The sequence below is a fragment of the Somniosus microcephalus genome, chromosome 20 (assembly GCF_052327205.1).
Source record: "Somniosus microcephalus isolate GS21.2 chromosome 20, FLI_Smic_1.0, whole genome shotgun sequence".
NCBI classification, from domain to species: domain Eukaryota; kingdom Metazoa; phylum Chordata; class Chondrichthyes; order Squaliformes; family Somniosidae; genus Somniosus; species Somniosus microcephalus.
Window position 1 is genome coordinate 61,664,981 of NC_141006.1, and position 12,880 is coordinate 61,677,860.

A 12,880-nucleotide genomic window follows, 5' to 3' on the forward strand; every position below is an offset into this window, starting at 1 on the left:
CCTTTATTAACATAGCCACCCCACCTCCCCTTCCTTCCTGCCTGTCCTTCCTGATCGTTAAATAACCTGGTATGTTTAATTCCCAGGCATTGTCACCCTGCAGCCATGTTTCTGTAATGGCCACAAGATCATACCCATATGTAGTTATTTGTGCCATTAACTCATCTATTTTGTTGCGAATGCTACGTGCATTCAGATAGAGAACTTTCAAAGATGTTTTGTGACACTTAGTTCCTGCTTTTGCCCTTTTTATTACTTTACCTTTTACTCCATACCTTCTGCCGCTTCCTGACATGCTCTGGTTTTTAATTTCCCCACTGCTACCTAAGTCTATGACCTTCTCTGTTGTCATTTGTATTATTTGCTCTCTAGGAACCTCCCCCCCACTAGTTAGTTTAAAGCCCTCTCTACAGCCCTAGTTGTATGATCCGCCAGGACTCTGGTCCCAGCACTGGACAAGTGAAGCCCGTCCCAACGGAACAGCTCCCTCCTGCCCCAGTACTGGTGCCAGTGTCCCAGGAAGCAAAACCCATTTCTCCCACACCAGTCTTTGAGCCACGCATTTAGCTCTCTAATTTTATTTGTCCTAGCCAAATTCGCTCGTGGCTCAGGTAATAATCCAAAGATTATTACCCTTGTGGTTCTGCTTTTTAATTTGGCCCCTAGCTGCTCAAACTCCCTCAGCAGAACCTCCTTCCTTGTCCTATCTATGTCGTTGGTACCAACATGGACCACGACAACTGGATCCTCCCCCTCCCACTCCAAGTTTCTCTCCAGTCCAGAGGAGATGTCCTTAACCCTGGCAGGCAACACAGCCTTCGGGACTCTCGCTCTCGGCTGCAGAGAACTCTATCTATCCCCCTAACGATACTATCCCCTACCACTACAACATTTCTTTTAACTGTGATTGGTCATATTCCTGGAGATTTCATCACATGACCTCCTACCACCCCACTCCCGCCATTGGTCGTGCGACAGATCTATCGTCGCGGTGCCCCACCTTCCCACGGCCAATCAGAAAGTGAACAGATTCTCATTACCCGATTGGATGGTTCTTGACTGTCAGTCAAACAGTCTTTCTCTCCCCCGCCTGTCTGATATTTTTATAACTAATACACAAAAGTGTTCAAAGAAAATTTTAAAAACCCACAATTTTTAATGCCGCTTTGATTTTTCTTCCGGGTTTGCTCGTAGCAGTGTCCTGGAGGTGAATCCTGGAATCTCCAGGGCAAGCCTGGAGGGTTGGCAACCCTGAGTATGATGCATGCCCTCCCAGTCACAATTACTTAAAGGGACATTACCTTGGTGAAAAATTCTTGAAATGAATCTCTTTGCTGTCGCTAAATGCATTGCTGTCAACATCTGTAGACAACAGAAATTAGGAGGCCCGGTAAATAATTCTGTGGACCAAATGAAACTGCAAAGGGGTATTAGTAAGATGGTGGAATGGGCAAAAAAGTGGCAAATTGAATTCAAGGTCAGCAAGTGTGAGGTGGTATAAAATTATAATTACTCTTTGAAATTGGGCAAGGCTGGGTGACGTGGAAGAGCAGAGTGGATTTGGGGGTTCAGATTTACAAGATATTAAAAGCAGCACCTCAAGTGGAAAAGGCCATTTAAAAATAGCTAATGGACTAATGAGTTTTATGGCAAGAGCTATAGAATGTAAAAGTTGAGATGCAACGGTGAATCTATATAAAACCTGAGTGTGCAGTTTTGGGCTCCACACTATAGGAAAGATGTTGAGGCGATGGAGAGGGTACAGCACTGATTCACTAGGATGTTGCCTGGTTATGAGGAAATATAAATATGAAGAATGACTTGGAAAAACTGGGGCCATTTTCATTAGAAGAGATTAAGGGGTGGTGTTTAAAATTATGAAGGGATGGAACAGGGTAGATAGAAACTGGCTGTTTCTAGTGCTTGAGGGGTCTAGAACGAGGGAGCATAAATACAAGATTAAATGTAAGAGATTTATTGACAGAGAGCAGGAGAAACCTGCATTTTATAGAGGTCTGTGAGGCTGTGGAATGCACTACCAGAGTTAGTGATTGAAGCAGAGACCACATCAACATTTAATAGGTTACATGGTTGGATGAAGGAAAGGGGGATAAAGAGATCTGGGAACAGGGTGGGTATGTGGGATTAGGACACTGTTCGTGTGGAGGGTAAACATCAACAGAGACTTGTTGGGCCGAACCACCTGCTTCCATGTTGTATTTTCCATGTAATTCGATATGATGTGAATTACACGGAAATCATGTGCATGTCATTGTGACACGTGGCTCTTTCCCTCCCCCGCCAAAAATAATTTTTACCAAATACTTTGCCACGAGACCCTTTTAAGCGATTAATCCTACATATTGCAATCGTCTCTTAAAGTTTGTTGTCCCTACTTCAATCTGTAGTCATTTGCAACCTCCCTCGCTCTGTTATTCCATGGTTGTCACGTGGCTCTCATTTTTCCCCTAAAAGGCCTTGAATGAAGGTACAGATCGTCACTTGCCTCCTACATGTCAGGCTCTCTTAGAGGTGGTCATTCTAGCTCCATGGTAACCATCAATTTCAGATGGCAACAGATTTAGGCCCTGAGTTTACCTTGTGCAACTACAAATGTACGCACACTTCACACATTATTACCTGCTCTTTGATGGGTTATTTTAAAGGAGCCGTTAAGTTGTTTATTTTAAATGGGTTAAGGTCTGTATTAAAATAGCAAAGGAACTGTTGTTATTGCAGATTTCCAGCATCCACAGTATTTTGCTATTGTACACACACACTTTTGTTTGCAAATGTCAGTGGTGGCATTCATGCCTCATGAGTTAAAAGGTTGGGGGGTTCATGCCATATTCCAGAGACTTCAGCACAAAATCCAGGCTGATACTCCAGTGCAGTACTGAGGGGGGCGCTGCACTGTCGCAGGTGCCGTCTTTCGGATGAGACGCTAAACCGAGGCCCCGTCTGCCCTCTCTGGCAGGCGTAAAAGTTGCCAATTCGAAGAGGGGAAGGGGAGCTCTTCGCGCAGCACCTTTCATTAACTCATCCAAGTGTCCACTCCTCAAGTGTGACCTGGAGTGACCGCAGACTATTCGACTGCAAGAGGCATCGCAGCTGAGCCCGATCCTGTGCTCGCCCGTCATGCATACACCTTGCAGTCCAGTACCACCTTTCTGTGGCTCCCACAGCATAAAACTCAATAAGAAGTACCCATTTCTTAAAGAATTATTATCCACAAACACTGGTTAATTATAGCAACAAATATATTTATTTCCATGAATAGATCGTAAAATAATCACAGTAGTTCCAAAGTACACCGAATTACAATAAATCACATTTAATCATAAATTAATTAAATATCCATTAGAATTGTTTAATCATTGAAATGTTGGTCAGCTTATCACTGTATATAACAGATCGTTAGTAATAAATTAACATTTGTCTTAAACAGCCAGCGTTATATCGTGATGGTTTGAATGATCATCTCACACGGATATAGAGGCCAATTACCTTTGTATGGGTATGTGTGTTATAAATTAACACAGGACACTGAATGGTCCTGTAAATCCCCCTCAGCCCTTTCTCCCTGCAGTAAGTCTGGGAGTGTAACCCTTTCAGTGACCCATTGTGTTCACTGAAAGGATCTTATTCGGCCGTTCATTGCTGGACACTGTTATTGCTGAACTGTACCCTCCAGTACGCAGTTCAGTGCAGTGGCCCCTTAGTGATGAAGACCAGAATGTGTGGAAGGAGATCCATGTTCCGTAACGGAAAAGACAAGTAGTGGAGGCGAAAACAAGTGACCAGAATTTTGACGGCCCGATCACAAGATCAGTTCAGAGAAAGACCTTTCAGCTCATTGCATCTCATCCTTCCAGAATACTAACTCTGCCATTTCCCCATTACAGCATCCAGCTGTTTAATAAATGAGTCCAGTGTCTTGCCTTTGGAGCCCGGTCACCACCTTTGAATATTATCTTCTAAATTCCCCAACAGTCATTATTACGTTTTATAGAATTGTTACAATATCTGAAAGCCAAACATCGCTCTCATTTCAGACAGCACCCTGCACCTGGCAGCACACAACAGTCTGGTTTAGAAATCTCTTTCATATGGTTATAAGATCACCTTGGACAAAAGGTAGGTACTGCATGGCATTAATCAGGGCCAGAGTGATCTCCTGGACTAGTTTCGATTGCCTAAGTGGGTCAGAGAGGAATTTCCCAGATTTATTTTCCTCTCAAAATGACCTGGGTTTATTATCTGGTTATTCGCCTCTCCCAGATCATGTGGCTTTCGGGTGGAGTGTCTATATTGTGTGATACACAAGGCATCACAGGTGTGGGACAGGCTGGATGGACCAGAGGGTCTTTTCCTGTCTGTCATTGTTTGTATGGTTACTGACCTGCACTTTATCGACATGTAAAATTTTATAAATGTCACAATTAAACACAGCAGGCATGTGCCATCCACAAGGTCTCACGTTTATACCTGTGTACAGACCTATGCTAATGAAATGGTTGCACTGCATTGCTCAATACTGCCTATGTTTCCTCCCCTTAGATTTAACACTGAAATGGGCTACGCAGAAACAGACTAAAAATGACATTAAATAAGCTAATATTAAAGTCTGCTGATGTAGAATGAAAAGCTCTACATGGTCCCTGGATCTATCTGTGATAGCTTTAATTCTAACTGCATCTCAGATGCCTAAAAACCAGACTGCTGACAGCAAAAAGCTTAAATTTAAGGGGATTTTTTCAGGAGACATGTAAAAACATGAATCGCCACCTAGATATGACCACCGGTGATATCAGCAAGTGAACACATTGTTGTGTTCACAGGGCATTTCTTTTCTGTTATTTTAGTGGCGGGGTTAAATGGGTTAATATGTATTAAAGTAATGGATAGAAGAATATCAGACGAACACACTAAGCATTCATTTGCTATCACCAATGATCATTATTAAGTTTCTGTGTCCAAAGCAGAATGATTAAGTACCTAGGATTGGATGTTGTTAATCGCAGGGCTCGGCAGATGAATTTTAATAATTGTGTGTATTTGTCCCTCACCTGAATTTCTCCCTTCCTCTCCTGCACATTGTTGGTGTACAATTCCATGGGCTCCAGTTGCCCTCTGGTACCGTACCCCCCGTGGCCATGTGTGAGCCTGGGCGATGAGCGTTGGCAGGCTGACTGCAGAGCGCTGTCCCAGCCATGCCCAACGCTGTCGCCGTGCCCAACGCTGTCGCTGTGCCCAATGCTATCACCATTGCCAACGCTGTCACATACAACTGCCACATGGGTGCCCGTTTCAGAAAAGCGGGCGGGGGGGGGGGGGGCTGCTCAGCGAACGGTGAACAGGAGCAGTGACCTGCCTCTGCTAGTGCCCCTGCTAAGGCCACCTAACTCAGCACAAACCAGGGTCAGTGTGGCTCAGTTCTACATGGAGCGACGGATCTTTCCACAGATGCTCGGCCTTGCTTCAACACCATCAGCTAGTTAGTCAAGACTCATAAAAACAGCAACTGACTTTACCTATGAAAGTACAGACTGCAACACAGCAAGAAATAAAGTACTCTTCCTGCTTCATATAAAACAGCAGTAAGAACCCAGTGATTCACTCATTGGTTCTGGATCAGCAGGGCAGTGCTTTACACCAGGAGTTGAGGTAATTGCGAGGCTGCTTTATATCCCAAACAGTCTCAGCTTCGGCATTTGCATGCTTGCAGTCCTGGTACCTGATGGGGATCCCATGCCCCAGGTGACTGGTATCATATTGCCTCCAGTTCACTGAAGCTGCCTGAGGATGATCAGTTGTCACATTGTGGAGGTAGACATATCAAAGCCAGTCTTTTCTTCCATCTCTTACCAACACCACTGCCTTGTACATCTAACGAGCTGTTATGAGTGACATGTTCGATCACAAGTAGTTTTTTTTTTTAACAAGGCTTCTGACAAAAATCCTGAACGGCACTCAGGCTCAGCTTCCTTCCTCGATCTCTGCGTGTCTCTCTCTCTCTCCCATCGTGATTCTGATACAGTCCAACAGAGACGCAAGTGTTCGACGTCAGCTGCTTAATACCTGTGGTGTGAATCTGATCCCTCCATCCTTCCTTGTATCTTCTTGTTTCCTCCCTACTCCTCGCGTGCCGTCAATGGGAGAAAAAACAGAAGCCAAAGATGGCACCTTCTCTCAGGAAAGAGTGAACTTAGCCTAGACAGCTCATCTCCTTCTCTCTCGGAACAGCTCTCTCTGTGTCAAAATAATTCGATATGCCTCTTTAAGAAGTCCTTCCTTTGAACAGTCCGGATGTTTGACAATGAAATTTTTCTGTAAAAGATTAAAAAAAAATTTTTTTTTAATTCTAATCTAAAAACAATGTTACATAGAAACATAGAAGATAGGAGCAGGAGTAGGCCATTCGGCCTGCTCCGCCATTCAATGCGATCATGGCTGATCATCCAAACTCAGTACCCTGTCCCTGCTTTCTCCCCATACCCCTTGATCCCTTTAGCCTTAAGAAATATATCCAACTCCTTCTTGAATATATTTAATGAATTGGCCTCTACTGCCTTCTGTGGTAGAGAATTCCACAGGTTCACCACTCTCTGGGTGAAGAAATTCCTCCTCATTTCTGTCCTAAAAGGCCTACCCCTTATCCTTAGACTGTGACCCCTGGTTCTGGATTCCCCGACCATCGGGAACACCCTTCCTGCATCTAGTCTGTCCAGTCCTGCCAGAATGTTATAAGTTTCAATGAGATCCCCTCTCATTCTTCTAAACTCCAGCGAGTACAAGCCCAATCGGCCCAATCTCTCCTCATACGTCATTCCTGCCATCCCAGGTATCAGCCTGGTGAATCTTCTCTGAACTCCTTCCATGGCAAGAATATCCTTCCTCAGATAAGGCGGCCAAAACTGCACAAAATACTCAAGATGTGGTCTCACCAAGGCCCTGTACAACTGTACAACTGTTCTTGACATTATTCATTTTCTTTTCTTTCCCCGCCCCTTCCAAATACACACTCTCTACTTGGGGTTCCTCCCTCAAAGCCTGGTCATCTCAAAGCAAGACTGCCAGGCCGAAGTGGTTATAGGGTCATCAGTTAGCTAAAGGTTTTGCTGAATGGAGAAAAATGGGACTAGCGGAACTGGGATTGTTCTCCTTAGAGCAGAGAAAGTTAAGGGGATAGAAGTGTTCAAAGCTATGAAAGGGTTTTAATAGAGTAAATAATGAGAAACTGTTTCCACTAGCAGGAGTGGTGGTAACCAGAGGACACAGATTTAAGGTAATTGACAACAGAACTAGAGGCGAGATGAGGAGAATTTCTTTTCTGCAGCAAGTTGTTATGACCTATGCATTGCCTGAAAGGGTGGTGGAAGCAGATTGAAAAATAAATTTCCAAAGGGGATTGGATAAATCTGGAAATAAACAGCTGGTATCAGCAAAAGTGACCATGAAGCTGTCGGATTGTTACAAAAACCTAACTAGCTCACTAATGTCTTTTAGGGAAGGAAACCTGCCGTCCTTACCCGGTCTGGCCTACAATGTGACTCCAATCCCACACCAACGTGGTTGACTCTTAACTGCCCTCTGAAGTGGGCCTAGCACTCAGTTATACCAAGCCGCTACAAATAATTCAATAGTTCAAGGAGTAGGCCCACCACCATCTTATCAAGGGCAACCAGGGATCGGCAATAAATGCTGGCCATTGCCAGCGACGCCCACATCCCGAGAATGAATAAAATGAAGGAATTGTACTTCTGCATTTCTTTTATTGAATAAAATTTACCTTAAAATCCGAACCAGATGAGCACTTTCAGTTCTGTGGTGCTGTTTTGTACTGGAGCTTAAGGCTTGGTGCTGGGGTGGGTTTTGGTATTGTGTACTTGTACTTCCAGCTTTCTGCTGGATACTGCTGCCTCTCCTGAAGGATGAAAAAAATGACACATTTCAGCCAGTGGTCTTTATTTCCTTTACATTAAAACCTGACAAACCAATTCCTGACATAAATTTCACACTTAATTCCGATATTACCAATCCTGACCTGCAAGATGACCCTGAAGAACTTTTTGAGACTCCTTACCATAGAATCATACAGCACACAAGGAGGCCATTCGGCCCATTGTGCCTGTGCCGGCTCTCTGAAAGATCTGTCCAATTAGTCCCACTCCCCTGCTCTCTCCCCATAGCCCTGCATTTTTTTCCTTTTTAATTAAAGATCCAATTCCCTTTTGAAAGTTATTATTGAATCTGCTTCCACTGCCCTTTCAGGCAGTGCATTCCAGATCATAACAACTCGCTGCGTAAAATAAAAATTCTCCTGATCTTCCCCCCCTGGTTTTTTTTGCCAATTATCTTAAATCTGAGCTCTCTGGTTACCGACCCTCCTGCCATTGGAAACAGTTTCTCCCTATCTACTCTATCAAAATCCCTTATAGTTTTCAACATCTCGATTAAATTTCACCTTGCCTTACGTGTAACATATTTATCATTAAGCCAGGCATTTCTGTTTTGTTTTTAAAAGAAAATTCCTTTATCTTCATTTCCATCTCAAAACATTCATACCCGTGTAACAGGTTTGCCATGTAACAAATGCACCGTCACAAATATTAAATAAAATTCAAAAATGTTGTTCGGCATCTGAACATTTCAGGTGTGATCCCTGCATCAACACCTTTCATAGTCTACACCTGAAACATGAACTTATTTCCTCTTTCAGATACTGATCGACCTGCCCTGCATTTTCTGTTTTTTACTTCAGATTTCCAGCTTCCACAACTTTTTATTTGTTTTGAATATCAATTTAGTTTTTTTTAAGGGGTTCTTCCGATATATTCAAGACAGACAAGAAAGAACTTGCATTTGCATATTGTGCCTTTCATATCCTCAGGACACCCCAAAGCACTTTGGGTACATTTTGAAGTGTAGTCACTGTTATAATGTAGGAAACGCAGCAGCCAATTTGCACAGAGCAAGCTCCCTCAAACAGCAATGTGATAATGACCAGATAATCTGTTTTAGTGATGTTGAGTGGGGGATAAATATTGGCCTCAGGACACTGGGGATAATTCCCCTGCTCTTCTTCGAAATAGTGCCATGGTTTCTTTTATGTCCACCTGAGAGAGTAGACGGGGCCTTGGTTTAGCGTCTCATCTGAAAGATGGCACCTCCGACAGTGTAGCACTCCCTCAGAACTGCACTGGAGTGTCAGCCTGGATTTTGTGCACAAGTCTCTGGACCCACGACATTCTGTCTCAGAGGCGAGAGTGCTACCCACTGAGCCACAGCTGACAACTCTGCTGGCTTGTCACTTTCCTACACAACGTTCATGCGAGCTGACTGATGGCATTGTACATTGTCTCCTGTTCGCAGCCCTTTAAAGCCAAAAAGCCCTAAAGGCAAGCGGGGTAGAAATGGCCAGCTCCGTGAGTGGGCTTGCTTTCCAATTCCCCTTACCCGCCATCGTCGCCTGTGTGAAGCATCTGGTGCCCACTTAAAATTGTACACTCGCCATACGGAGAACGCAAGACTACGCTGTGCCACTCTGTGACACGCTCTGTTATTGCACTGAGCCGGCTAATCATTCTGTTGCGACTTTCCAAAAAAAACGTTGGGAAGCTTTCCAAGTTGTATACTTAAAGGTTAAAATCTCCTAAAGTGTAATATTTAATCTAGATTACTTACGATCTGTTCAATTGGCAAAACCGTGAACACATTCTGTCCTTGGAATCTGCACATTCGCACCTTGGTGTTGATCTTTTATGGCGTGTTGCTGGACTTCCTAAGCCATAAGGGGTGGTTTTCCTGTTAAGAAAACAGATAAGTCTGATTACTACGGCGAATCTTTATGGCGCTGTAACGCACGGTGACCCACTAGCAAAGGAGATTCAGAAACCTGCAGGCTTGTTTAGGGATGTTGAAAGATTTTACAGCACTTGGCTTAAACAGTGACATAAAGGAACATCATTGGGAAAACACGTGCCCACTTTATGTACAATATCCTACTTGGTACAGTCAGCACGTTGTCCCTTTCAATCAACGGGGCTGCTGTTGAGTTTGTAGAATAGAATTACTTATTAGTATCTAATCAGAAGCAGCAGTTTTGAAGAGATAAAAGGAAAAAGCACAAATGCTGGAAATTCAAAATAAATAAAACAGGAGATAGTAGAAGTGTAGAGCTGGGTCCATCTATTAAGCAGGCAATTCTGGTGCGAAAAGTTACAAGAACAGCTTGCATTTATATAGCGCCTTTAATGTATTAAAACGTCCCAAGGCGCTTCACAGGAGCGTATTCAGACAAAAATTGACACCAAGCCAAAGAAGGAGATATTAGCACGGGGACCAAAAGCTTAGTCAGAGGCAAGTTTTAAGCAGGAACTTAAAGGAGAGCGGTCGAGAGGCAGCACGGACTCGATGGGCCGAATGGCCTCCTTCTGTGCCGTTATGACTCTCATGACATTAAATAAGGTTTACTTCTTTCAATAAGATATATGTTACAGACTTGAATTGCAGCAAGCGCTCTTTAAATGCTCCCTTTCACCTAGTGAGCAAACACAGCACTTTAAACACTTACTATTCTTTTTGCAAGAAGCCCTGGTTTGGTGTTTGGGTGGATTCAGTTTGAAATTATTGCACACGCAACCCGCGCCCAAATGCATAAGGAAAGTAAGAAGAAGTTGCACAAAGTATGAAGACTTGCACCCGAAGACAGCACCTTATCTCATCTCACAACACACAATAAACTACTCTTGTGAAGTGAGACTGAAATGCAGGTGGCACAGGACTCGCCTCCCATTGACGGGGAATGGTGCTGCTTTACAAAAAGAAAATGCTGGAAACACTCAGCAGGTCAGGCAGCACCTGTGGAGAGAGGCACAGAGTTAACGTTTCAGGTTGGCGGCCCTTCCTCAGAACTGGAATAAAGACAAACTGAAATCCCGTCGTTGAGACCAGCAGAACTTCTTCAAGGTGGGCATTCCTGGTAGAGAAGTGGCAGTCAATGAAACAGTGAATTTGCTTTTGTTTTAGTGTTTAATTCACTGCCACTTCTCTTCCAGGACTGCGCACCTTGAAGAAGTTCTGCTCCTATCTCAGTCGGGATTTCTGCTTGTCTTTTACCTTGTTTGAAACTGTTAAATCTCCAAATTCTTCCAGCTCTGACGAAAGGTCGTCGACCTGAAACGCTAACTCTGTGTTTCTCTCTCCACCTGCCGAGTGTTTCCCAGCATTTTCTGGTTTCTATTTCAGGTTCGCAGCACCCGCAGTGTTTTGCCTCTGCCTCACTCACCCCGGTGTATTGATCCAGATGATGTCCTTGTGACAGAAGTAGATGCACTCCTTGTCTCTCAGGTTGTTACAAGAACAGCGCTTCTCTCTCCTCAGATGCCGGGTGCTGGCCTTACTGGACCCCGACAGGCGGAAGCTACAACCTACAGCAACGAAGACAACATGAAAAAAAAATCAATTGTGTTCTCCGCAAAGCAGGACATCGCGGGGGGAATTGCCTCTTACTGGAATCTGCCCGTGGCTGCACTGCGTGTGCTTGCAATTGTTAGATACATTACAACTGCATTCATTTAATTTCGTTTTTTGCATCGCCCCGAATAGCTGACTTGACGCTCTGACCTCTGCATTTAAAAGATCTGTGAAGTGCTGGAGCTGAAGGTCTCTTCTTTCAATGCAACCAGACGGATGAAGAGGATCCTATTAACACAGCTGCACGATTTTAAACTTAGATTTTAAATGTGGTGGGATCAATTTTTTTAAAGAACATTATCATTTTTAGGGAGTAATTGCTTAAAAAAAACCTCATTAATTTGTGAAAACCACATATTCCAATGCACCGCTCCAGGAGTCTCAATTCTGGCAAATTTGCAATAAAAACGAATCAAAGTGCAATTTAAGATTTTCCACATTCCCATTTGCATCACTGCGGTTTCAGGACTATAAATAAACAAACTCGCAGAACGTAAGACCTTATTCCGAAATGTAAGTGTCCAAGGTGGAAAATGCTGAACTCTTATATTCATTATTTGTGCCGCTCCGCATCCGCAGCGTGTGCCAGGAGCTGGTGCTTCTGACGGCAGCAGTTCAATGCAAAGCCGGCAACTCGATGCAATCAAAAACGGCCACAGAAATCAAGCAACATCGCAAAATTATAGTAAAACATAAACATGCACTCTAATCAGAAACGGTGCAATGCACCAGGCAGACGCGCGCAAAAGCTCGTCAGAGCAGTGCAACAAATGTAACAGTGGTGTCCAAAGCCTTATTTATAAATACCTACCATTCTCCAATAAAATAAGAACAGTTGCCAGAGTAAATAATCCTCTCAAATTGTAGCCCATCTTTGCTGCGTGTTAAGACCAGGTCGGGGCACTAAGTCCTGCGGTGCAAGGTATATGTTATTTGCAGAGAGACATAAGCGCTACCTGATCCTGCACTTGGTGCATTGTGTCTGAGCGCTGTTTCCCCTTGTTTATATATCTGACGCAAAGTCACGACAACACATACCACCAGCATGTGCGGTTCCTGGGCTGGTAAAAGGAAGCCGCACACTCCCTCGCACCAACCGCATTCCAGGGCTTGTCAATCATATACGAAACCGATGTTATTTTTCTATTTACGCGAGTGAGTTAATCCCTCCAATCAAATGCCATTTTTGGTTAAGGGTGAAATAAGAGGAAGTGGAATTGACTCATACTCTGAATTCCCGAATCGCCTCACCCACACGTTCTTTTAATGTACTTATATATAAGAAAAGGGCTTTTATAATGCAACACTCTTTTGAGTTTACTGTGGGTGTGACGATAAGGACCTAAATGCAAAATTACAGCAGCCGCACAGAGAATACGATGAGCTGTATGCCCAAACTGAA

At 43.8% G+C, this 12,880-nt stretch overlaps 1 pseudogene across 1 annotated transcript; it reads right to left on the reverse strand.

Annotated features, from left to right (window-relative positions):
* Window positions 1-3,242: 3,242 nt before the first annotated feature.
* LOC147103334 (uncharacterized) lies at window positions 3,243-12,569 on the reverse strand (annotated as a pseudogene). Its single transcript, XR_015072944.1, has 5 exons — window positions 12,290-12,569; window positions 11,291-11,432; window positions 9,688-9,807; window positions 7,793-7,927; window positions 3,243-6,330 (listed from the first exon to the last, which is right to left on the reverse strand). The product of XR_015072944.1 is annotated as an uncharacterized LOC147103334 (transcript).
* Between the last annotated feature and the right edge of the window lie 311 nt (window positions 12,570-12,880).